Source organism: Anastrepha ludens, chromosome 3 (genome assembly GCF_028408465.1).
Source record: "Anastrepha ludens isolate Willacy chromosome 3, idAnaLude1.1, whole genome shotgun sequence".
Lineage (NCBI taxonomy): Eukaryota > Metazoa > Arthropoda > Insecta > Diptera > Tephritidae > Anastrepha > Anastrepha ludens.
In genome coordinates, this window is record NC_071499.1 from 95,003,751 (window position 1) to 95,029,953 (window position 26,203).

At 35.9% G+C, this 26,203-nt stretch overlaps 1 protein-coding gene across 2 annotated transcripts in view; it reads left to right on the top strand.

The window, feature by feature from the left end:
* The first annotated feature begins 3,626 nt into the window (after positions 1-3,626).
* LOC128858506 (uncharacterized) overlaps positions 3,627-26,203 on the top strand; it is a 200,779-nt gene continuing 178,202 nt past the window's right edge. The window contains exon 1 of one of the 2 annotated variants that reach the window (XM_054094858.1): positions 3,627-3,932. The gene's annotated coding sequence lies outside the window, so the exon portion shown is untranslated. The remainder of the gene's footprint in view (positions 3,933-26,203) is intronic. The other variant, XM_054094859.1, reaches the window with a different exon arrangement.

The window sequence follows — 26,203 nt, forward strand, 5'->3', positions numbered from 1 at the left end:
TTACATACAGTGTACAGCAGAAGTCTTGATACCCTGCCACCTCGAAGATGTTTTATAAAAAATATCACAAAAGCTTTTGAGTATTTTAATATTTTATTAAAAATTAAATAAATCTAACTGTTCCCGCAATCCGAAAGTGCAATGTCTGTGGAATGCGGCGCGTGGGGCAGGATTTCGCAATTCAGTCCCTCAATATTTCTGGACCGAGTTAGCAACGTGTGGCCTGGCGTTTGTCAGTTTGTCATGTCTACCGTCCCATTCCTGCCGCTTTTCTTTGAGAGCTCGAATCAAACGCATTAGCTGCAGTCGGTAATGATCGTCAGTGATCGTTTCAGATGGTTTAAGGAATTCATAAAACATGACACCCTTCTGATCCCACCAGATGCACAATATAACCCTTGAAGCGTCAATATTTTATTTCGCTGTAGATGGACTAGGTTCAGCTGACAGGCTCCAACATTTTCGACGCTTAGGATGATTATAATAGATCCATTTTGATCGCCAGTGACCTTTTACTTTTCTGCCGTTCAAGAAGCATCTCACACGTCACCAAACGTTTTTCAATGTCCCTCTCCTTCACTTGGTGTGGCACCTAGTTACCTGCTTTCTGGACCTTTCCCAACGCGTGCAAAATTTTACCGACGGTTGATCTGTCAACATCCAACTCTTTAGACATATCAATAATTGTTGTAGTTGAGTATCTTCGAATTTTTTCGGTGCCCCTTCGCGATCTTTATTATTCACGTCCAAATTGCCACTTTGGAAGCGTCGAAACCACTCTTGATAAGTTGTATTTGATGGAGCATGATTACCGTAAATATTGATCAATATATGACACGTTTCAGCTGCACTTTTCTTTAAAAGGTAATAATGAAGCATGTCTTCCTTCAAATGCTGTTTTTTCGGGACGAACGTAGACATTTTTAGCGTCAGATAAAAAAGGTCGAAACCTCACATATACACCTTCAAATCACCAATATGTTATTAGAGCGAACACAAAAATAGTACCAGCAGCGACACTTCTTTAACGAGGGGGGAAACTAATTCCCATACCCAATACTTCTTTGGATGTGGATTTCTCAGCATGAAAATGCAGCCAAATGCAGCCCTAAAGCATGAATCAGAGGCACAAAATAGTTTTTGGTATCGAAAAAAATTCCAATTTAAGATTGACTGCCTGCAACCCGCACCTAAATCCAATCGAAAATGTATGGCCAATACTTTCACAATCGCTTTTCATAAATGGAAGACAGTTTGGTAGCCCTCAAAGCCCTAGAAGAGCGACTAATGGTTAATGGTCAAAAAATTATCAAAATATCATAAAAAACTTAATCAAATCGATGCCTCGACGACTTCCACAAGTTATAATCAAAGGAGGATCCAGCACAAATTACAAAGCTCCAAATTAAAGACTAACACCACAAATTTTAGTTGGTTATTTGAAATATATTAACATTCTTCTTATACCTTTTTATTTGTATAGATTTTAGTTTTCATAATAATTAATTTAAGTTTTGTGAAGATGTGTACTTATTTCTCGATATTTTTAAAACAATAATCGGTCGGTGAATTTCGTCGCTGATTTCCTCGCCGTCCAACGCCTACTGGTGAAACACTGCGACGTTTAGCCACTCGCCTCGAAGAGACTGGCACAACACGAGATGCTGCCAGGCGTGGCAGACCCCGGAGTAGCCGTTCTGCAGAGAATATTGCTGCTGTAGCCGAGGATGCCATGGAAGCGCCGTCGACATCGACCAGACGATGTGCCACGCAAATGGGTATCAGTCGACGGTCTTTACAGCGAATTTTGGTACACGATTTGAAGATGTTTCCGTACAAAGTCCAACGGTGCATCAGCTGTTAGCTGCTGACCGCCAATGGCGTCTAACATACGCTCAAGCCATCCTTAATCACCACCAAGAGGAAGATGATTTTTCATCAAAAATAATCATGAGTAATGAGGCCCATTTTCATCTTAGCGCGTACGTAAATAAGCAAAATTTACGCTTTTGGGGCACTGAAAATCCGCGTGTAACCCACGAAGAGCCATTACACTCGCGCAAAGTCACTGTATGGTGTGCGTCGCGGGCCAAATGGTTACTGTGAATGGTGAGCGCTACAGAGCAATGATCAACGAGTTCTTTTTGCCGCAACTTGATGAATTGGGATTGGAAAACATGTGGTTCCAACAGGACTATGCGACGGCACACACTGCACGTGCCACAACCGATATGCTGAAGGATGCATTTCCCGGGCGCAAAGTGATGGAAAATGCCATAAAAAGGGCTCAAATGGCAATCAACTGTGGCGGCGGCCATTTACATGACATCATATTCTCGACTTGATGTAAAAAAAATTAAAAAACCAAATAAAAATAATCCTCAAGAAGAATCAAAGTTTTTAATTTTTTTTTTAATTACAGCCAAAAGACATCGCAAGGTTACTTTTGCGCCATATGTAAATATGTGTGGTATTCAAAATGCGTATCGATTTGCCACTCTCAATCAACGAATGTGGAAAATTACTTACATACATACGTTTAGAAGGGAAATTTGGATTTGTTTATATGCAAATATGCAAATATTAACGCAATAGTAATGGGTGGTGGGTACGACGTATGGGAAATGAAGTGAAAGGTAGTAATATTCGTATACGAAATGTGTATGAAAAGTAAAAAAATTGAAAAAGGAAAATACTTGTCGGCAGCAAATTGGCTGTGTCTTGCCGCGTCTAATAGTTTGTGTGGAAGTATAAGTATATAGTACATATATGTATCTAAATATATTTTTACGTGTACATAAATTGTCACTAAGTAGAGATTTCCCAGTCATCCGAAACAGGATCAAGTATCAAGCAGGGAAAAGCCGGTATGAGTGTCAAACGCCAACATTCTGTGTAGTGTATATATGTATGGGTGTGTGTGAGTGTTCAATGCATACGACTTTATAAATTGTAAGTGGCCATGTAAAGGAACTAATTCTATGGCTGTCTTAGCACTTATGAAGATGTCAACATGTTCTTGAACGTGTTGACATATTGGCACTGATTCTTGAGCGGTGCAGACTGGCTGCATGCTTGTCCGCCTGGCAAAAAAGAGGAAATGTACTTTGAACAGAACGATGGCACATTCGCGCAACACATCCCAAAAGACATGAAGGGAGTCAGTAGGTGCAACGTCTGGCTCAAGAGCGATTTGGAAAAGTCTACAAAAATTGCCGAAGGTCGACCACATTATCGACTAGGCGAACGCATGAGCAAGAGACAAGTAGAGAGAATTATGTGTTGTGAGAATAATGAGAATAATGTGCGTCCGTTCAGAGCGCACGCAACTCATTTAGAATGAAAAGTTGTAAATATAAAGAGAATTGTCATTTTGGCTATCGGTTGAAAGAGAAAAACTTACATGTCGACCAAGCAGTGCCACAACTAAATAAAGTGTGGCAACTGAAGCCTCACAACTTAACTGCCTTTTTGGCCGAAATCTTTTGCATGCTCGCTTGTTTGCGCACTCGGCTGCTTTTGACAATCGTTTGCTTGTTAAGTTGGTCGATTGGTCGTTTCATTTCGTCTCGATATAAAACATGCCCGACTCTACATTGCAAAAACAGTCTCCACGTGAACGTTGCTGCTGTCGGTAATATATTGGCAAACACGCGAAAAAATCGCAAGCGACCGAGAAACGTGGCGTGTAAATGAAAAACGAATCAGTGTAAGGACGCGCACAGCGGAAACTAGTTGTGGCAACGTGCGCCTGCATTATGATTGTGTGTGTGTTTGTAGCTGAACATAAGTGAGCGGAAGAGTGGCCAAACTTTGGCAGGAAATTGCAGTAGATTCAGCTGAAGTGCGTCAAGTAACAGAAAAGCAAAAAAATATTTATACACATACGTAAATAAATGAATGAGTGTGCGTGGGAAAAGGATAATACCAAGGTGTGTGCGCGTTATTTTGGCTGTGAAGTATTGTTTTAAAAATTGTTTTCTTAGTTTTCCTCTCCTTGTAATGTTTTAGTTTCTACTAATACTTTTAGAGTTATTACTAATTTTCTACGCAAGTCGATGAGCCATAAAAAAAAAACAAAAAAACAAAAAAATATAATATGTAGGTAAAAGCACAAAAGCAGAAAGAACCTTAAGAACTTGTTGTTGTTTTTGCCACCAAATCATCGCTTTTGAACAGCCGCTGCTCTACACTGAAGGTAGAAATGAGCCGAAACTTCCTGAAGCGTGAATAGTTAATGCTTTTAGTAATAATATGGAGTAATGAACGCATTGGGAATGACAACAACACAGTGGCATCGTTAAACTATTTATGCATCTGTTCATATGCACATAATTAGTTTGAATAGAGCAGGGCGCTACAATTATCGCAATTGGCTGAGTAAATATAGTTTCTATGATGTGATAGATATGGCTCTTTCTCTTCTCTAAACAGTTGCCATAATAACATTAAGCTATAGAGAAATAAATTGGCACCCTTACTACATGCTTAGGTGTGAGAAAATTATTTGTAACTTCAGCTTTCTCAAAGGCGATTCTTCTTTTGCCAAATAACAGCTGATATTGGCGTCGCCTCTAAAAAAATTGTAGTCGCCAGAGACAGAGCAACAGATGGCGTAGATGAAATTTTAACCGTGTCGTTTTGGTTTTGTCGTTTCCAATATTTTTCGCAAACTAAATCTGAGTTAAGGTTCATATCGCAGTTTCGCAAGAGCAGTCAGCCATCGAACTCAAAGTGATGATTGTAGTCGAAATACGTATGGCCACTGCTCCAATTTTGTGTTGTCGGTTTAGTGGTTTAAAATTGGAGTGTTGTTGTTGTTGTTGTTGCTGCTGATCTATTTGCTGCTTTGGCGCTTTCGTTTGTGGCACTACGCGAAACCACAAAAGTAATAACCCGTGTTGCGCTAACCGTGACGGTCTAGTGATTAGGTGGGGTTTTGCGTTACGCCATTGTCATTCACATGTTCCGCTTCGTTGACGCTCAGATGGGAAACCGGAAAATGTTGCATAAAAACAGTGAAGTATTTAAAAGTAGTCGATAAATAAAAATATGTGAGATGGGCATTCGGCAGTTGGACGATTCTTTGTAGTGAACGTTGAAATCGAGTGCAAAAAGTGACTCAAAACAAAAATATTTATCGCAATACTTATGTATATTATATAGATATATGTGCGGTTATGAGCATCTAATGTGTGGAAGAATAACAAAAATATAAAAATGAGTAAATAACTAATAAAACCAAAAATTTACTCTAAAAAAATGAGCAAAATGGTAAATCAAGTTAAAATTAAAAATTATAAATAAAAAATGAATAATTGTAAGAAAGGAACAAAAGTATACGCAAGTTTAAACAGTTAAAAAAATATATAAAATAAGTTAAAGCTGTGAAAAAGTTCTGAATTGAGATTCATTCTTCTTCAAATTTAAAATATTTAGGTTAAAATCTCACCTCTTCCTTCTGCTCAAATATTTTTGTGTTCTGCGTTTACCCGCTGAGTGGAGAAGAGCGATACCGATTTTCTTTAAGATTATTAAAATCGTGTTGATATCCTAATGACGGGACTTAATAAATCTACTTAAATAATAAATAGTATGCAATAATTTGTTATAATGATATGTTTACACTTTATGGTATTATGCTACAAAAGCTGAAAATGATAAACGATTAGGATAAAAAGAAAAATAATAAAAATTTATGACAAAAAACAATTGGGATTGAAGAATAACTTTAAATAACAAAGTGATTTTGTACTTTTACAGATTAGTAAAACGTGGACCACGATTAATGTGGACCAATAACTTTAAAAATGCGGAAATATTAATGCATTATGCTTGGTGATGTGGTAAAACTAAAGTCGTTACAGACGCAATACATATAGACGAATTTGTTGCTAAGAGTGGTGAAACATATACAAGGCGGCGCCAAGTTAATCACCCTATCGGAAGTTGTTATAATTTGTGCAAGTTGCGTCGTACGACACTTCTTCGTATTTGACACTTCTGAACTAGGCAGCTGCCGTGTAGAAAGAGACAAGCAATGGAGGGTGCAAAGGGCGAAATAAATATTAACATCACTCAAGATAGTTTTTTTTATTTATTTACTAATTATTATTATTATTATTATTAGAAGGCCATTACGCACTGCGACCAGAACTGATCTATTGTGAAATTATTTACTAATTTATTTTCGATTGATTTATTTGGCTGATTTACAAAGATTTTGGTCTCTATGTAAAGAATGTCAGTAACTAAAGCTTATTTTAAATTACAATTCATCAGAGGGGGTTATCATTACCGATTTCATTTATTTTCTACATACAAATTCAAAATCAAAAAAAAAAAATTTATCAAAAAGGTTATTCTGAAATTCATATTAAAATATTAAAGTAGTCATTTTAAACTCCTATGTTAGAAAGCGAAATTACGATACCAAATAAGTTACATTAGTGCTGATGTTCGCCTGAGGTATCTCATGAACTCATTGTTCGTTAAAATTTGATTATACAGTGTGTGTGTATGTATGTGCATGTCTGCAGTGGGTTAGGTTAAGTTAGGTTTGGCAGCCGGATCGCACATAGACACAACAATGCCACTTAGATCACGAAATGGGTTCATTGTGAGCCGCAAGGGCTGGGCTACATATTAACCCCTTCCAAATTGAACCAGCCTCATCTTTGGACAAAGTGTGAAAGTTTATTGATACCTAAAGTATATATATTATCTATCTATATTCATTAAGAACTAGGATCTTAAATATCGGTTCCTGCTTCTGGCTCCTACCTAAAGCCATGTGCAAAAAAAATGTGGAATTGTTTCCAACTCCTCCTCATCCCTACAGCTACGACAGAAAGCATGCATGCAAGCGTCTTATCTCCTTGCGTGATTCCCAATGAGACGATATCCTGTTTGGGCCCCTACTAAGATCTTAATTTGAAGTCTAAACAATTTTACAATATTCTTGGATAGACATAGATTTAGCCTTGGCAATTTTTGCCTAGCAATTTCACAATGGCTCTAATCCATCTTTGATTTTCAGAATTGTTTAGTGCATTCATAATAAGAAGCTTACAAGTTGCGAGAGGTACCCCCATAAAATTATTTATGTTTGGCATATAGGTACCTTCTCTTCTAAGTTGGTCAGCCCTTCAGTTTCCTGGAACCCAGCGTAAGATAATGCGATATTATTCAGTCGTTTCATTAAGAGATTGACGACAATGTAAGACACTCCTTGATTTTATTTGGAATGCATCCAGAGCCCGTAGGGCAGCTTGGCTGTCTGATAGAATGCAGATATCTGCTGATGATGCTCTGTTTATCTCTTCATGAATAGCGTTTATTTCCGCTTGATAAACAGTGATCCGGTAGTTTAAAGGATTCACTGATAAAAAGCCGGTATCTATTTTAGATCCGTTTGTGTGGATCTTAACGGCTGTTTTGGGTGATGGATCTTCTTGACGCCATTCCAGTCTAGAAGGGATTTTCTTGGATGCCTGCCATATTATTATATTTTTTTTTATTATTTTAGCTGCGAAATAAAGTAAAAACATCCATATTATTGCGTTGGTGTTTATACTCGTTGAAAGGAGTAACTTTTCAAATAAACTTTCTCAATGAATAAATTAGCAAAAACAAAAACAAAAATTACTAGTCTTCAAACCGAAAATGCTCGTGAGTGTCTTAGAGGCAATAAATGCTTGGATGAGTCCTCTCTTCGGATATTCAAATATTATAGTCATTTTTTTTCTAAAGTGGTCGCCTCTCAGCTGCCAATACAATTAAAAAGGCAGTGCATTTCGTGCATAAAAACTCATCTTAAATCTTAGTAAGCCATATAAGTATACCATTTGAAGGATATGTACAATTTACAATATACCAATCACGAAATATCACAATGTTTAAAATAGCTCAAATACAAATATTGACTCTTTTATGATCTCTATAAATTTCTACATTGTCTTACATTCTACATCCTCTTGCATTGTCCATTCTCCATGTTAAGGAGCAAAATAGTTTTCAAAACGTTGGCCAATGCGACATAGCTTCGTTCTCAGTCCGGATGACCGTTTTGATTTGTTTCGGTTGAAAATAGAATTTGGAGAACGCACACAATAAACAAAGCACAATTATTCTAAATATAGACAGCTAATCAAAAAATTTCGTGGTTCACTGCTTTTATTATAGTATTATTGGTTGCATTCGCTTGTTTCCTTTGCTGTGCTTGAAAACAGAAATAATTTAATTTAATTTTATCCTAAAAAATGCTAATTCCTATAATTTATTTTATGCTTCTTCGGAACGTCTTTTTTATTTATATGATATAATTATTTCTAAGTGCTAGGCAAACTATGAGGAGTTTCCCCAATAAGTGCTAAAATATAACAGAGTATTCTGTGTAGTAACGTACGGTAGCAGGCTACCGATCAATATTTTTTGGCTTCTACAAAAGCAATTCAATCAAAAATGTTCTAAAAAAATAACTAAATCAAAAAGAAAAAAATAAACTAAATCAAAACTAAAAATAACTGAATCACAAACAATCAAAAAAACATTTTTTTATGAAAACTAATTAAATCCAAATCATAATAGAATGAATAAAGAATAAATAATATATTTAGTCGCAAGAAAAACTTGAATCGACATGTGGCTTGTTTTCAAAAAACCTCTCAAAAATGCTTTCCATTCCTTTCGTATTTATCACTCCCTCTCATTTAGTTAAGACCAACTATTTTCGACGAATCTCGGTGAAACACCAAAATTAAAAAAAAAATGTTCTAATAGCTGTCGCCACCCGGCAGTCAATGGCAAATGAAAAAGCTCCTCATAAAAATATCTGCCGTTCGGAGTCGGCTTGAAACTGTAGGCCCCTCCATTTGTGGAACAACATCAAGACGCACACCACAAATAGGAGGAGGAGTTCGGCCAAACACCCAGAAAGGGTGTACGCGCCAAATATATATATATATTACATATATATTATATATATATAACTGTTTTCCACTTGTGTTTTTACCAAATTTCACTTCAAAGTCGTCAAAAATATTTGTTTGCCAATTAGCTCTGAAAAAGCTGATTGTTAAAAAAATTATCTTCTCTCTCCTGCCATGAGGAGTGATAATTTTTGATTCACTTGAATGAGGCCACAGAGCTAAATGAAAAGACGATTGGGTAAACTCTTATTTTTTGATTCATTAATGTGTATGACCACCACTCTTTACAACTACTTAAAAAATGCTATTTGAAATAGAGTCACACATTCATTTACGATATTTAAAAGAAATTATAAACCAATCTGCTCTAATGGCATGAATACATAATTTTTTGATTCTGGTATTACATCTAACTTACTAGAAATTATTTCATTTATGCCAAAGATTTAGTTTCATCTGAATTTCCTCAAAAGCTACTTTTAAGTCTTCTAAACACGGAGAGGAGGGTTTGAATCCCAATATCCTCCTTGGTTACACGCGGCAGGTTTTGCGAAGGGTACCCTGGATCCTCTTGTGTGTCACTGCTCAGTATTTTGATGATCCCGATAAGCGTGAGATCATTGTTAATCAGGAAAGTTAATTTAGCCTAAAGTGTTTTGAGGTCTTCTATATGAGTTGCCTTGCTTCTGGATCGATAGAATTTTTGAAAGCGAAATATATTCATAAATGCTTCAATATGTATTCGTGTATAGAGCAGCTGCACAAAATGTTTTTTCCAGTAAATGTTTTCGCTGAATAACTTCCCCATTTTTCATGCAAAAGAGCTCAATTCCTTGCATAATCTGTAGCTTAACTTTTTGGATAATTGTATTTTAGAAAATTTAATATATTTGGAAAATGTTTTAAATGTGGCGCATCTGAATATTAAGCATTCGTCCGTATACGAGTATTCATATGTATATCTCCACAACCATGTACTTAATTTGTATAATATTATTACAGGCGGAGTTTGTAAAATTAAAAAAAAATGTTTAATAACTGAAAAGTGTAGATTGTATAGGTGAGACTAGCTTAACTTGGCTGCTCAACATTGATCTCACTAGCACCACAACTGGTCCGTGGTTATGCCAAGGGATTGTGTACAGGCTGAGGTCTTAGATCCAGTAACAATGCACTGTTTAGCCGGTTTTAATAAATTTTTGATACATGCTGTCGAAATATACAGAAGAGTATATATACAAAACAGATACTTGGCGATCTTCAAATTGCTGTTAATTGACATGGTAAGCGCTCCAGATGGTTTTGTTACGTGCTATGCTGAATCAACCGCAATTTCATGTGGCATAAAACAGTATCCTGTTAATACCCCAACTATTACACATTCTATAATTCTTGATGAAGTACGACAGTAAATCGATTGACTGTAACTTTACGAATAAATCTCTTGATTACGCTGATCACGTCTGATGCCGCAAATGTGTAAAAAGCTTTTTCTTATTGTGAGGTATAACTAAAGTTTTAATTAAAGCAAACTTATATTTTTTGTTGTTGTAAGGTTTAACAACGGCGGCCGCTGTAGCTGAATGGGTTGGTGCGTGACTACCATTCGGAATTCACAGAGTGAACGTAGGTTCAAATCTCGGTGAAACACCAAAATTTTGGTGTTATTTATTCTAATAGCGGTCGCCCCTCGGCAGGCAATGGCAAACCTCCGAGTATATTTCTGCCATGAAAAAGCTCCTCATAAAAATATCTGCCGTTCGGAGTCGGGTTGAAACTGTAGGTCCCTCCATTTGTGGAACAACATCAAGACGCACATCACAAATAGGAGGAGGAGCTCGGCCAAACACCCAAAAAGGGTGTACGCGCCAATTGTATATATATATATATATATTATATAATATTAAGAGTTCGACTAAAATCTGCTACTTTCATTTAATCAAAACTCTTCAGATATTTTTTGCACCACATCAGATCGTAGGAATGAATTTTTCACTTTCTATATAGAGCGACAATAGTGACAGATTTTAAATTTTTTATGCGAGTTTCACTTAAAAGTCATATTATCCAATTGCTAAGTAGTTAAGATGGTAAAGATGGAAATAACTGTAGTTATTAAAAAAAATTTCTCAGTGACTTACCATTTTCACAGAAGAGATCGAAACCGAGTCAACCGAAAGGTGGGTTCACGTATAATCTTTCGCCGATACAGTGCCAGCGACATTAACCCATATTTTTGCAAGGCAAATAAAAACAATTTTTATTGTGTATATAACATAAAAACAAAAATTTAATTAGACATAAATATGTTTTATTTTTTAAGAGTTTTTTGAAATTGTATTTCAGGGCCGCACGTCAAATGGGGTGAATAAAAATTAAAAGCAATTATATAAAATCAGTAAACAAAGAAATGAAAAAAGCAACTAGTCAGAAAAAATCATTATTTCGTTGTGTGGAAATAGTGAGAGCAATGTTGATACAAACCCACCCCAGATTTATGCCATCAAAACTTAGTATTCTTGCAGTACTAAAGCACCAAATTTGAGATTCGCTTCTAATTATGTAGTGATCCTTTCCATCGAGTCTTATCGAATGCCGGTTTTAGCCCCTTGGTAAGGTTCGCTATATAAGGTAACCTAATCGTGTACAAAGTTACTAAATCTTGTATCAAAAGCGTATAGGCTTGCCATGAATGGTTGGTTCCGTTTTTACCAAACTAAGGCACCATAGACTCAACAATAGATGCACCAAAGAGGTCTTACTTAACTGAATTTGTCATCGGGTGGTTGACTTGTTATCACATGCATGAAAAATCGTGGAATCTCTTCAGAACGATTACGGCTTGTGCATACAGCAGCTCCAAGATGTTAAGTATCAATACTCTCATCCCAATACCATCTGTAACCTAATGTACTATTAAAACCAGACAGAAGTAAAATTCCTACAATATTCTTTACTTCTTCGATGGTGGGTCTAAAATTTACGTGTTCTTTGGCAATAACATTTTTTTCTGTACTAGTAGTCCCAATATCTACTTTGCCATCAAAAAACATCTTAAAAAACTCTAATGGATTGTATTTGTCTAAAATGAGCTCAGGTACAGTAGTGGTGTCTTTTTCAGGTTTTGTTATTACATTTGTGTGTCTCTTTTTCCTCTTGACCATAGTCTTTGCTTTCTTTGCTGGACGTTCAGCAACGTTCCTTCACTTCTTTATAACATCAGAGAGTATTGAAATCCGTCTGATGATGGAACCGTACGTCGAACCTCAGCTTCAGCCAACAACTAGCAGCGCGTAAGACTTTTAATGTCTACTACATCTTACTATCTTTGTTACTCAGATCACCATTTTCATGCTAAAAATGTCAGCAAAAAAAGTTTACCGAAAAGAACACAAGTTATAATTCTAAGAACGTAAAAACAACGACCAAACAAAATTATTAAAACAAACTATCGTGGCGCCTCCTATTTACAATGCACCTCAAATGCGGCATTCAATATAACCTTACAAAAGTCACATATAAAAATGAAATATCACCCTCTTCATAACACCACCCGATAACGTAACCAATAACTCACTAAAAAACTCACTATAATTGTAAATAATGAGTAATGTTGCTTGAAATTCACAAAACTCGAAGATTTATAAAAAAATAACAAATGAGCATAATCACTGTCAAGCACTATTAGATTAACTGGAAAGACGTAAAAAATGTAACTCTACCCACTCTTGCTAAAATGGGGCAGTGGGAAGATATGGGTTAAGGAAATGAAATTGTAGATCCGGTCACATATATTGTAAATACTACGTTTAAATTGTATTTATTAAAGTTTATAAAAAAAGAATGTGTAAATTTGTAAAGAGGAAAAGTACCAATTCGGTGCGATTTCAACACGCTTTATATGCTAATTACCATGTCAAATGAACATCCGCTGACAACCCACATCAATCTCTTGCCTTTATACTCAACTCAGTGACTTTTCCACACTTGGCAAGCTTTCCACTGTTGGTTGGTGTAGCGTCCACTAAAGGCAGACCGCTAATTCCTAGTCTACATGAAGGTCAACATGCGATTGAGAAATGTTTCATACAGGCGAGTGTAAAATACACAACTACCCATGTTTGCGTGAAGCTGTCTAAGTGCGAAAATGGCAATCAGTTAAAGGTTGAGTGCAACGTCAAAAAACCAGGCCAAGTGCAGCGGCGTGTAACATTGTAAAATTTACAATAGAACATTTCAGAAAGACAATCAAAAACAAAAAAAGAAAAGAAAAAGATTAACGCCATTTGTGGATGGCACTGAGCGCAGATTAGCAGACTAATTTTAGCTTTTCCTTTGCGCATTGCCTTTGTTAGTGTGTGAGTTTTGGTTTGTACCGCCTCAGCACTTGAATATCTTATGAGCTCAGGCCATGAAAATGGGCTTGTTGTGCGTGTTAAATTGCTTGGAATGGCAATGTAATTCATAATGGATTCCAAATTAGTTGCCATTCGGGAGAGTGAAGTACGAAGTTGAATAGGTTATTTGAAATTGAAGAAAAATTTAAGGAAATGTCTTAGAATATAAATATTTACAAATCCGTTAACGGGACTGTAAAATAAAATGTAATGCAGCATTTGTTAGTTTACTAAATTGACTTTAAGGCTACTCTATCTTCTTATTAATGGCTTCAAAAATTAAAAAAAATATATAAAAATATACGGCTTTACTATTTTATTCAGCCAAATGAGCGGGAAGAATAGAAATTATATGGAAAAGGAATGTACATTTTTCATACAGTACTTTTCTTTTAGTTTATTTTAGGCATATGGATGTTTAAATAACATTTTATTGAATAAAAATTTTGGGGAAAGACGTCTTCAAATGTCAAAGGGGCAAAATAAGATAGTCCACACATTAATATTCGTTTGGGGAAAAGGAAACCAATTATTTTTACGAAACATTTTTGCGCAAATGGTTTAAAACTGTTTTATCGACCTTTAGTTTCAAAAATGCGTGAACGGAATCGAGGAAACCAAAATTGCACGTAACGTAGCTGTTACAGTACCGACACCATAAACACTAGGGCGGTTCGATTTAAAAATCGCTCATTTTTCTGTGAAAATCGTATTCTAGGGGTCAAAATAAGAAACTTTGCCGAAGGAACCATGCCTCTAAAACGAATTCTGATGTCCCCCAATTTGGGTCGAACGAAAAATCCCACTTTGACCCATTTAGAGTGCTCCAATCGAGTCCAAATGTATGACCGACCCCCACCAACTTTGGAAGACCGATCCACCCATGCCAGTCGCACACCCCCTGGAACTCCTCTGGGGGGTTCCCCATACAATCATTTCAAAATATCACCATTTTTGGTATTTACATGAGAAAAGAAACTAAAAAGTTCGACCCAAATTGGGGGACATCAGAATTCGTTTTAGAGGTATGGTTCTTCGGCAAAGTTTCTCATTTTGATCCCTAGAATATGATTTTCACAGAGCAATGGGCGATTTTTTTGCCTCCCCACAAATCGACCCGGCCTAATAAACACTGTGCACAATTTCAACGGTCTGGCTTGCATTTTCGCCTTTATCGAAGAAAAACAGTAAAATCTACCGAATTTTCTCTTTGTTGGCTTCTTTGGTAACGCTATCTAACTCACAACTGAATGGAACAAACGAAAAAGAGCAAACGATTCTTTTTTGTGTGTAATGTTGACAACAAGCATAAACTGTAAATTGTTTGATGGATATTTTACGAGATATCGATCACTAAAACCATCTGCTGAGAAAATAATGGATTTCTTTTCCCCAAACTAATTTATTGAAGGCCTCATATACTTTCTGAAACTTTTATAAGTTGCGGTATTAAATTTACTGGGTCCAACATATTTCTGCTGCGATTCCATTAAACTTACTTATTTCTTGACTCTGCTTGATATGCCAAATTTCATCGATAAAGACTATGCCTGAATAACCTAATTGCGTTTTGACTGTTTCTTTCAAGCTGAGTGTAATTTTCATTTCCTTTGTTGCTCCTGCTTGATTTTTATAATCAAATATGGTATTTTGGTAAGTGTTTAGCATTAGATGGAGTGGGAGAACCTAGGCTTGAGTGAATAATACTGGAGCTTCTGGGTGGACTCCTTTACGGATTTATTTGTGGAGCTTTTTAGCCCGCATCTGTGTGGTATTGAATGAATAAAGTATTATCAAGCTTTGTGGAGTCATTTCTAAAGAAGAGCTTGGTGATGCAAATCGGCTGTACAGACGTCATGATTGTAGTATGGACGCAGTGTATACTGGGGGCAAAAAGTAAGGTGAACTTGGTTGTAAAATGAAAAACCTTTATTTATTCTTGTAAATCAATTTCATCCTCTTCAAAATAATCCCCTCTCGATGAAATACACTTATGCCAACGATTTTTCCAATCCCCGAAACATGCCAAATAGTCCATTTCCGGTATAGCCATCAGCACCTTCTTCGATTCAGCTTTTATCTCCTCAATCGACTCGAAACGCGTTCCCCGGAGTGGTCTCTTGAGTTTTGGGAATAGCCAGAAGTCACACGGAGCCAAATCAGGCGAATACGGTGGTTGCGGAACGATATGCGTGGAATTTTTGGCGAAATGGTCACGAAGAACGAGTGCAGTGTGAGACGGTGCACTATCGTGATGCAAAAACCAAGAGTTGTTGGCCCATAATTCTGGTCTTTTTAGACGAATTGCTTCACGTAAACGACGCATAACGCTCAAATAATATTCCTTATTAACAGTTTGGCCAGGTGGAAGGAATTCATAGTGCACCACACCACGAAAATCGAAAAAAACTGTCATCATGACCTTTATTTTTGAACGACTTTGACGTGCTCTTTTCGGTCTGGCCTCGCCTTTAGCGCTATATTCGCTTGATTTGTCAGTTGTTTCAGGGTCGTAAGCATAAATCCAAGTCTCATCTCCCGTAATGATGCATTTGAGCTTGTCCTGATAGTCTGAAAGCATTGTTTCACACACATCAACGCGACGACTTTTTTCCAAGAAATTGAGAGTTTTCGGTACCAAACGAGATTTGACTTTTCGTAGGCCCAAATGGTCTTTCAAAATGGTTTCCACAGATCCTTCTGATATTCCGATCATATCAGTAAGGTCTTTAACAGTCAACCGACGATGTTTGAGCACTAACTCCTTCACTTTATTGACGTGTTGGTCATCTGTTGATGTCGATGGTCGTCCGGAGCGCTTCAAGTCATCAACACGTTCTCGACCCTCTTTGAAGTCTTTGTACCACTTATAAACATTTTTCTGCGACATGGTCGAATCACCAAATGCCTTCTGCAACATGCTAAACGTTTCCGCAGCCGAAATTTCATTCCGCAAACAAAATTTGATGGCACTTCTCTGCTCAATCAATCAGACATTGTAAAAATCGATAAATGCACTCTTGGTCGTTTGGTAAACACAAGCGTAAATATATTACTGATAATGAAATTCACATGAAAGTTCGCACAGATGTTATTAAGTGTGCTGCCAACTCATGAAAAAAATAACTAGAGCGAAATTTTAATCCCGCGAAGATTGACAAATAAATACGTTTATCATTTTATAAGCCCTTTGAGAGCAGCGCGATCTGCTCGGCAAATGAAATTAACAACAAAAGCGCAACTTGCTGCATGCTTACAGGCGATAATGAATTTAAGAGTATGTTCTTTAGACAGTGAGTTCAGTGGAAAACTGTGCTGACCGCAATCTTACAGGCTTCGTCGTATTTTCCATATTATGCAAGTGGATCCTTTTCACAGTCATAATCACGTTTTCTTCATTCTTTTTAGGAAAATCCCTAAAAGTACACTTTGCATCTATTTCTTCTAAGTTTTCTATATTTCTGTAATTGTACTTATAGTTCTGCAGAATCTTTTACCTCTCCATGTACGCTTTTTTAAGGTTTTGAATGTTAGTGTTTTAATAGTAAAATAAAAAATACTCGGTTGCATAGACGCGTATATTTCCAGTTCCCGGATTTTAGACAAGACTCGGATAAACTAATAGTAATGTGTTCTACTTTATAGGTACATATCAGGGGCTGTCGGCCTTAACACAAAGGAGCTTATGAAATTAGAGTTCGGGCACCTGATCAGAGTACATACAAGGTGAACTTCAATAGAAACAAAACTGGCGTCATAAAAATGTTTTCGATGGCCCCATCTTTTTAATGAGTTAGTGCGTTGGAAGTTACATCCCCAGCTGACTTTTAATGAAGACTTGGTTACATTCGGTTTAGTGGCAGCGAAGTTATTGCGTCTAAAGTGTCAACATGTTTGTGTCATCGGTACAAAAATTAGTTTCGAACAAAGAGCTAATATCAAATTTTGTTTTAAAATCGCTAAAACGTTTACCGAAACATTTGAATTGATGGAAAAAGTTGATGGCGAGGATTGTTTATCTCGTGCCAGAGTTCATGAGTGGCTTACACGTTTGAAAGATGATTGTAAGGAAATAAATGAAAATGAACATACAGGCCGCCTAAAATCAGTAATTACCGAAAACTCCATAGAAATTGTTAGTAAATTTAACAAAAATGAATTGAAATCATCGCTGAAATTCATGGAATCGGACTTGAATATCTCCAATACATCGAACTATCGCATTTTAACTGATAGTTTGGACTTACGAAAGGTCTGTTAATATTTCATTCCGCACAAGTTAACTCAAGACCAAAATTTGCTCACAATTCCACATTCGAAAGACCTCATTAAAGGGGTGAGAAAAGAAGAAAGCTTCCTTTACAACATTGTAACTGATGATGAAACGTGGTGTTTCCAACATGAACCTGAAACTAAGCGTCAAAATGCGAATGGAAGGCCCCAGACGAGCCACCACCCAAAAAATCGCGTTTGGAGAACTCAAAAATCAAGTCAATGCTCATTTGTTTTTACGATTTCGAAGGAATTGTCCACAAGTAGTTCGTGCCAACGGGCCAAACCGTCAATGCAATTTTGTATCTTGGCGTTTTGAAGCGTTTGTTGCATCGCATTCGTCGAATTCGCCCTGAATACCGCGACGGAGGAAGCTGGCACTTATTGCATGATAATGCACCATCTCATCGACCCACTCTTGTGACTGATTTTTTGACTGGAAATCACATTTTTACCATCAATATTTCACCGTATTCGCCTGATATGGCTCCCTGTGATTTTTACCTATTCAGAAAATTACATTTGGCCATGAAAGGAAAACGTTTTGCGTCCGTAGAGGCCATCCAAAAGGCTTGTACCGACATACTGAAGGACATTCTGCTGTAAGGCAGGTTGCGCCGTCTTGTGGTGGCACCAAATGTTGTCGATGCTTAGCTGATTAATTTTTGGAAACAGAAATTAAGTCAGCATGACACTTTGCCATTCTCAGCTGTCGAACCTTAGTTATCAATAACGATAATTCTCAGCTAAGAAAATACCCGATATAATTTCTTACAAAAACCTAGCTACCTCTGTATCTATCTTAGTCGCAGGGCTCTTATTTTATCCAGACTGATCACAAGCTTATTTAAGGGTTGTTGCATAAACTTATATACTTTGATCATAGTAATGGCTATCATATTAACTGACATCTTCAATGAATCCGAGGTTGTAAAAAAACACAGAAATGGATGTATTTTTGGTAATATTTTGGACGAAAACTTTGAAATAAACTATTTGAAATATCATTCCTTCTAAAACCATTTTCACAAAATAGTTTTCCGTAACATAAAATGCTTACCTGGAATATGAGTATAACTTAACATGCACAGGCTTTGAAAAGTTCGCATTCTAAATAATTTAGTTTTAGTTAGAATAGAAAAGGAGAAGAAAGGAAGGGACGAAAGAGTATAACAACAGTAAGAGTAGGTTTGCATGTACTAGGTCAACTGCGATTATATTTAAGACAGCTATTTAGGTTTGTAGGAAGTACATGAAAATGTAAGATAGATTTCAGTCAGTATGTATGTATGTGTGCATTTGAGGCATGCACTCAAAATGACCATACCGGAAAGTTTTCAGAGAAATTTTTAGTACTATGCGATTTAATGGAGTGAAATGTGTAAGCACTAAAGAGAGTTGAGAACTTACAGCGGCCAAAGGGAAAAGCGGTTTCCGGCTCAAAAAATGGCTTGCAAGGAAAAGAGGGAGAAAGAGAAACAAGTGTTTTTTGTTGAAAAATAATGTTCCTGAAGTGTTGGTAGGCAATAAAATAAGAAAAGTGAAACAGTTTAAAAACACAGTCTTGTATGCTGATGATGAGTCGCATACAAAAAACACTACACTGGCTCAAAGGTAGAAAACTCTTATTTTCCAAGGCGTTAGTTAAAAGTAATTAATGCAGAGTTTACTAAAAAACAAGAGTTTTTAAAGTTCAAAATATTGTTGTTTCTTTATCGTTTTCATGTGCAAAGCGGCGTTTTCATCCAAAACGTAATGCGAAAATTTAATGGGTAAAAGTGATAAGTAAACGGGCCGAAAAGCGCAAAGAATAAGTAAAGGTTGGGGGGGGGGAGATCAGTAAATGAAAAACTACAGAAACAAAAAATTAAGGTGACCTAAGCAAAGAAGAAAAAAAAAAGAACTGAAAACGTTTCAATTAATGTAAAAGTTTTTCGCAGCAGTAGACAAAATGTGGCTGTAGTCGGCAAAGGGATGTAAGGCTTAAGAGTGAAATACATGCACGCTAAAAATAAAATAAAGTTACAGCATGAATACCTAAATCGTAAGAAAAAAGTGTGAAAGTTTTAAAGGAAAACAAATAAAAATAAAAGAAATTTGCCGCCAAGCAAGCTGTGAAAATTTTCTGCGGATAAAACAGTGCAGCGAAAAAAAATTAACTATGTAATGACTACAGCAGCAACTCAACATGCAAGCCGTGCAAGCGCAGTGATAATTAAAGAAAAAAAACATGTATATGTAGCACTCTGTGGGGCCTTAAGGTATGCAAGCTGGGTGGGACTGGATTGTCATACAGGCGGTGTAAAAGCGACTGTGAGTGCGGCTAAGGCCACGTGCCAAATCTGGTAGATGAACAAACACACAAAGTGGTGTATATTACAAAACTGCATTAGTGTAAGAAGCGTGCTGTTGTAGAAAATTGTATTAGTGGCAGCTTAAAGGATTATAAATTATGAAATTTGATACTTATGCCCCTCTCTCTGTGCTGAACCAGACGAGAAAGATCCTAAAGTTGTTTTATTTTCAAAGTAAAAATAAATTATTAAATTAAAAATTGTAAAAAAAACTTTTTGATTTGGATATGATTTGATTTTTTTACTAGTTCACAATTTTAAATTCCACTTTTATTGCCAGAAAAACAAATATACTTTTAAAATTAATCCAATTTATGCCAATTGTTGTGCTAAAAACTTAAGGGGGGAGCCTGGTTTAAAGGGGCCTAAAAATTGCATCTCTTTGCGATTTTTTTTTAAAGAAAAAATTATTTAAGCACTGCAAAGTTTTTTCTATCTTTTAATGAACATTTAAAAAGTATAAAAAATGTTTGTACTGGTTAAAATAAGTTGAAAAAAATGTTTAACATAGAAATTAGTAGAGCGCTGCAACGCTGGAGTTTCCAACTGGCGTACAAGATACAGCTCGTAATTATTATCTAAAGCAAAAAATTCAAATGGATTTCTAATTATCATGATTTTTTATTCTAGAATCTAGATGAACTAAGAAAACTGAGAGAAATTCCAAAATTTCAACTTTTTTGAGGTTTTAAAGAAAAAAAAGCCTTTCTATAAAAAAAAACTCACTTCAACTTGGTATAAAAATCTTGAAAACAATTTTTTAATATATCTATTTTGTTAGTTCAAATAGAAGAGAATTCAATACTGAAGGGAACAAGCTATGATTCATTTCAAAAGGTTCATTACTTTTTTTCAATCATGTACGCCAATTCAAAGAAATCATAAAAATGAAAAGTCGAGAAAAGAAGATAAAGTTTGTCCTATAGCTGTCCGGTCACAGCGTAACTACCTAACGCTCGCCTACCTTTGGCTTTGTATCTACGGAAATATTGAGAATTAGGCTCTGTAACTTTGTGTGAATATTCTGAAATATATTAGGAATCGCTTAAAACGAAAAAAAAAAAAATTAATTTTTTTGACCTTATAAACCAGGCTCCCCCCTTAATAAAATTAAATCCAGATCTGCGCGATTTATCTGCAAATCTCCGTTGAAATGTTCTTTCAGGTGAATGATATAAAAAAAAACACAATATTATTTAAATTTCAATTATAATAAAAGAGAAGCAGCTACCTTACCAAATTAATGTGTGCAGCAGCGAATACGCAGATTCCACAATCGGAGTCTTGTTGTATAAAATCAATAACAACTTGATTGAGTCCTGACACCAAGAAACCTAGAGAAGTCAAACAATCACCCTAACGCAACTTTGGGAAATGTTCAAAACTTGGCTTTGAAGAAAAAATGAAGAAGAAAAGCCCTTCTTAAAAATAACTGCGAATAATTCTACACCTTTACTCCTTAAGAACGATTACCGTGATATTTAAAAATATATTTAATATGCAAAAGGAGTAAATGAAGACCTTTTCTATAGTACTGGAAAAATATAAATTTATTTATTCTATTCGCTATAGTAAGCCACCTGGAATGAACAATTTTTTGGGGTTTTTCTTTTTTAAGCTGTCGTTGCAATGTCCACTTATAATATAATAGCACTACAAATATCAAATAGGTATTTTTGATCCGTACTTAAATCTTTTTCACTGGATATATCTGGTAGTGTGAATATAATTGGTTTATAATTGACGAAAGAAAGCTTCTCACAATCCTTCAATTTTTTCTCTATTTCACCGTTAAAGCTTTCAGACGTAGAGCCATCAATGTATTCAAACAAATGTCTAAGCGGTAGTTCATTGGCGTGTAATTGGCAGATGAACCATTGTAAGGGTTTTTGAAGACAATCTCCTCCAAAGGTTCAGACGTATCACTGGTATATGTAGGTTCTCAACGAACGCACAAGCACTAGATAGGAAACGGAAATAAGCACCAAAATGTGGGCAGTGTTATTTCTGACCAGAAATTAGCAACCACAAGGAAATATATATTTCCTACAAGTTTGCACCAACAACCAAGCGCTACATGGCAGGCAGTGCTATTTCTCACTGGAAATTCGCACCCACAAGGAAAATATATTTCCTACAAGTTTGCACCAACAAAGTAGCGCCACAAGGTTGGCAGTGCTTTTTCTCACTAGAATATAGAAAAAGGGCAACGCGTCACTTCCGTCAGCGTACACTTCCGGTGATTCACACGATTTTACTACCCATATTTTTCATACCATGGGCCTTATATATCGTTTCTTAAGGAGTAAACTCCAATAAAATGTTCGTAGACAATAGAAATAATAAAAATAATAATGCATAAGTAATTGGCGAGTATACTTCTGTTAGGTGTTTGGCCGAGCTCCTCCTCCTATTTGTAGTGTGCGTCTTGGTGTTGTCTCACAATTGGAGAGACCTACAGTTTTAAGCCGACTCCGAACGGCAAATGTAATAATAAGAAATAAAATTTCCAGACCAAAAACTGTATGAATTTCGTTCCTTGGCTGTAATAGTCCAATTACGTCGCAGGTAAAAATTCCCTCACAGGATTCTTGCACTACAAAAAATGTGATTGTAACAAACTTTTAACATTTAAAATAAAAATGCCGAAACAAAAATAAGAAGTTTTGTCCTTGATTCTAGTGCTGAGATAGCGAGTTACGGGCGCATAAATTGTTAAATGGTTGACTGACCTTTTTACGCTTCGTTTCTGGTAAAAAATTCACGCATCAGTTCGAAAACATGCTGATAATGGTGGCACTGTGCGACGGTGTGTCATTAAGGTGCAAAATCCACGACTTGTTTTCTTGCAAATCCACAAACTTCTCTTTTGGAGAATTCCTACATGCAAACATCTCATAACACCCAAATAATAGTTCTAATTAACTGCCTGACAATAAAATCCATGAGCCCCACTTTGATCGCTTTTTCGACTGAAAATGACGTGTTTTATTTGGTCTTGGTTCCTTCGGAGCTCACCACTCACTCGGCTGATGTCTGGATTGCATGTCGTACTGATAAGCCCACGTCTCGCCTGCAATAATGATGTGTTTGATGAATGTTGAGTCTGATTCAGCCTCGGAAATCATGCCTTGGGCGATATCAACCATTTTGCATGAAAGTCAAGTTTGGGACTAACTTTGCAGCAACACGGCGCAAATTCAAATCATTAATTACAATGTCCTGAACGTGAGTCAGTTTGTGCGTTTTGCCAATTAACTGGGAAAAAGTTAGACTCATTTTTGGGTCACTTATGTAGTAGCATAGGGACAGATGGAAATGGAAGTGAAAATAGTAAAAAAAAATAAGTTGAAAACAGTTTTTTTTAGAATTTTATTTATGCAATATTTTCGTTCGCTTTTAATAATATTTCGTTCGTTTTTCCGCTGTGAGCTGAAATTATCTCCATAATTCTATTCAGAAGCGAATTATATAGACTCGATAAGTAATGTAGATGCACCTCAGAACAAGCCGATTATATTGCAGAAATCTATCACTCTCGATCATCAAATTGGCGTCCAGATTTGCATCATTTCCTAGTTAATGTGTGGGGATGACGTTTTTCATGATACTCAAGTCTGGTGAATATAGTGGCTATAGCAGTCGCTTTAGAGTGTGTTCGCTAATCAAAGTTTTAGCCATCTTTTCTATGTAAAGAGGAGCATTGCCTTGCTGGAAAGCCCATTGTAGAGGAATCCAAATAGGCCACTAAATTTAGAAAAACTGTTCTGTAGAATAGTTTTATATGAATTAGCTTTCGTTTTAGTGGTTTGAAATTTCAGATTTTTAGCTCCATAATACCATATGGCATCACAAACCATAATACCACCTTCTCGGCTGTGATGACAGATGACAATGTTTTGCTTTCTTAATTGGAAATAACAATTAAATCCATCAGACTCTTCGAGGTTGAACTTTTTTTCGTACGCTAAATCTATTGGCGGTCGCCGTAGCAGAATGGGTTGGTGTGTGACTACATCCACAGAGAGAACGCAGGATAGAATCTCGGTGAAGCACCAAAATTAAGAAAAAGTTTTTTCTAATAGCGGTCGCCCCTGGGCAGGCAATGGCAAACCTCCGAGTGTCTTTCTGCCATGAAAAAGTTCCTCAAAAAAAATCAGTTATATATATACATATATATTAATCTATTGTCTTCTACTCAGTCTTGCAAAAATGCAACCGCTTTTTTTTGCAAAAATTCAACTGTCTTTCGTTGGAGCTTGAAAGGAGAATTTCCTTTAACTTTTTTTGTCTTAAATTGTGTGCCTCATTTATAAAGGGTTTTCCAATAACAGGTGTTTCTTTGCTGATTGGGTCATTGAAAATCATGAAAAGTATCCGGAGTTCCATCGAACTTTGTCAACAAGCAGAATTGTCGGATCTGGGGCTCAGAAAATCCAAGAGTTATTGTTGAAAAGCCTCTCTATCCTCAACCTGTTACTGTTTGGTGCGGTTTATGGTCCGGCGGAGTCCTTGGACCTTACTTTTTCGAAAATGAAGCGGGAGCAACAGTTACGGTGAATGGATTGCGCTATCGATAGATGATTAACAATTTTTTATGGCAGGAATTGGATGGTATTTATCTGACCAACGTTTGTTTTCAATAAGACGGCGCTACGTGCCGCACAAGCAACGAAACCATTGATCTTTTACGGGAATAACACCTCTTATTGGAAAACCCTTTAGTTCCCCTAATGGTATATTAAATATACTCTCACTGCTACTTTTCACCTTCATTTCCGCATAGGAAACACTTGCATCGGATCTTGTGGTCAAAATTTGTCTTTCTTTCTTATTTTTGCCTTACCGTTCTTTTTTTTCTAAGTAATTCCAAATGAACTAATCAACACACTGGCTTATGTTTTGTCGTAGGCACAAGTTTTAGGCTTCTTTTCAACCGTTAACGCTTTACTATGAGCCATTTTCAACTTGAATTTAATTGTACGGTTTTTAATTTGAAAAATAGTGGCTTAGAATGCTCCCTTGTAAAAAAATATAATGCTCTTGTCCACACAAGGGTTTCCTATCACTACCTCTAGCCAAGTAATGTAAGAATTGTCCGCATTTGTTGAATGAAATGTGGAAAAAAGCATATTCTAAATCTAAGGATATTTTTCATCGTTTACCTTCTCTAAATAATAAATGTCTTCAAAAAGTTTTAACACAATCATATGCCTAAATTACCTTAAAAGGGGATAACATTAATTTATTGCTACATTCGTGGTCCTATTCAAGTCAATCGCTGTGTATTTTGGAAGTATAAAATAATTTGCCAGTTAATAATGGGCAAGAAGGAAGATAAAAATATATATTTTTACAAGTTTTGACTATTGGCCAATTTGAAATTTTTTTATAATAAATAGAGATCATCATATAATAAAGACCATATTGATAAATGTTTCAGCTCTGGGTAATATTTATTAAAATTTGACAAATTTTTACCAAGTTTTAAAACCAGGATTCATACCACAAAATTGGGTATGAAGTTTTATAGCCCATAGAATTGTAGTGAAATACAATGGGTTTTAAGGTGGCTAAAAATACTCGTTGATTTTTAGTAATTTCTTTCGCTGAGTCTGGTTTCTCATATAAAAAAATATCGTGCGTTCGTTATATAGAGGAAATGCATAGCATCGTCACGGGAAAAAATTATATAAAATCAAAAGGAGTCTAGAGACTTCACACTTGTACTTCATCATATTAAAATTTGTCCAATTTTTTGATATTTGTCGAAAGTGTGAAATTTAGATTATTATTATTTTTTGTTAGGCAGTTATATACATCTATAGTTTTATAAAAGAAAATAATGAACAATAAAAAGAAAATAAAAATAGTCAAGACGGGTCGAAATGTTGAGGGGCTATATTTTTTTCTCGTGCTGTATGTTTGCATTGTAATATTTTGTGTAATTTGTAAAATGTTGCTACATTTTGTTCCATTTTCTTATTTATTTGTCCACAATTTATCTTCAAAGGGGACATACCAATTATGATTTTCCCAAAATTACCTTCCATGAAAATGTTTTCGAAGTGAGAGGCGTGAATAGCTGGTATTACTTTCAAAGCTTTTTTGTGAATCCTTTTTACTGCACTCAAGTCTGTGGAAGTTTTTTCATTCAAAAGGTCAAGTGCGAAAATTTTATTGGAAAAGAAACAAAACTGAAGAAAGTAGGATGAGTGTACGAGTACATGATGTCACTTTTAAATGGGAA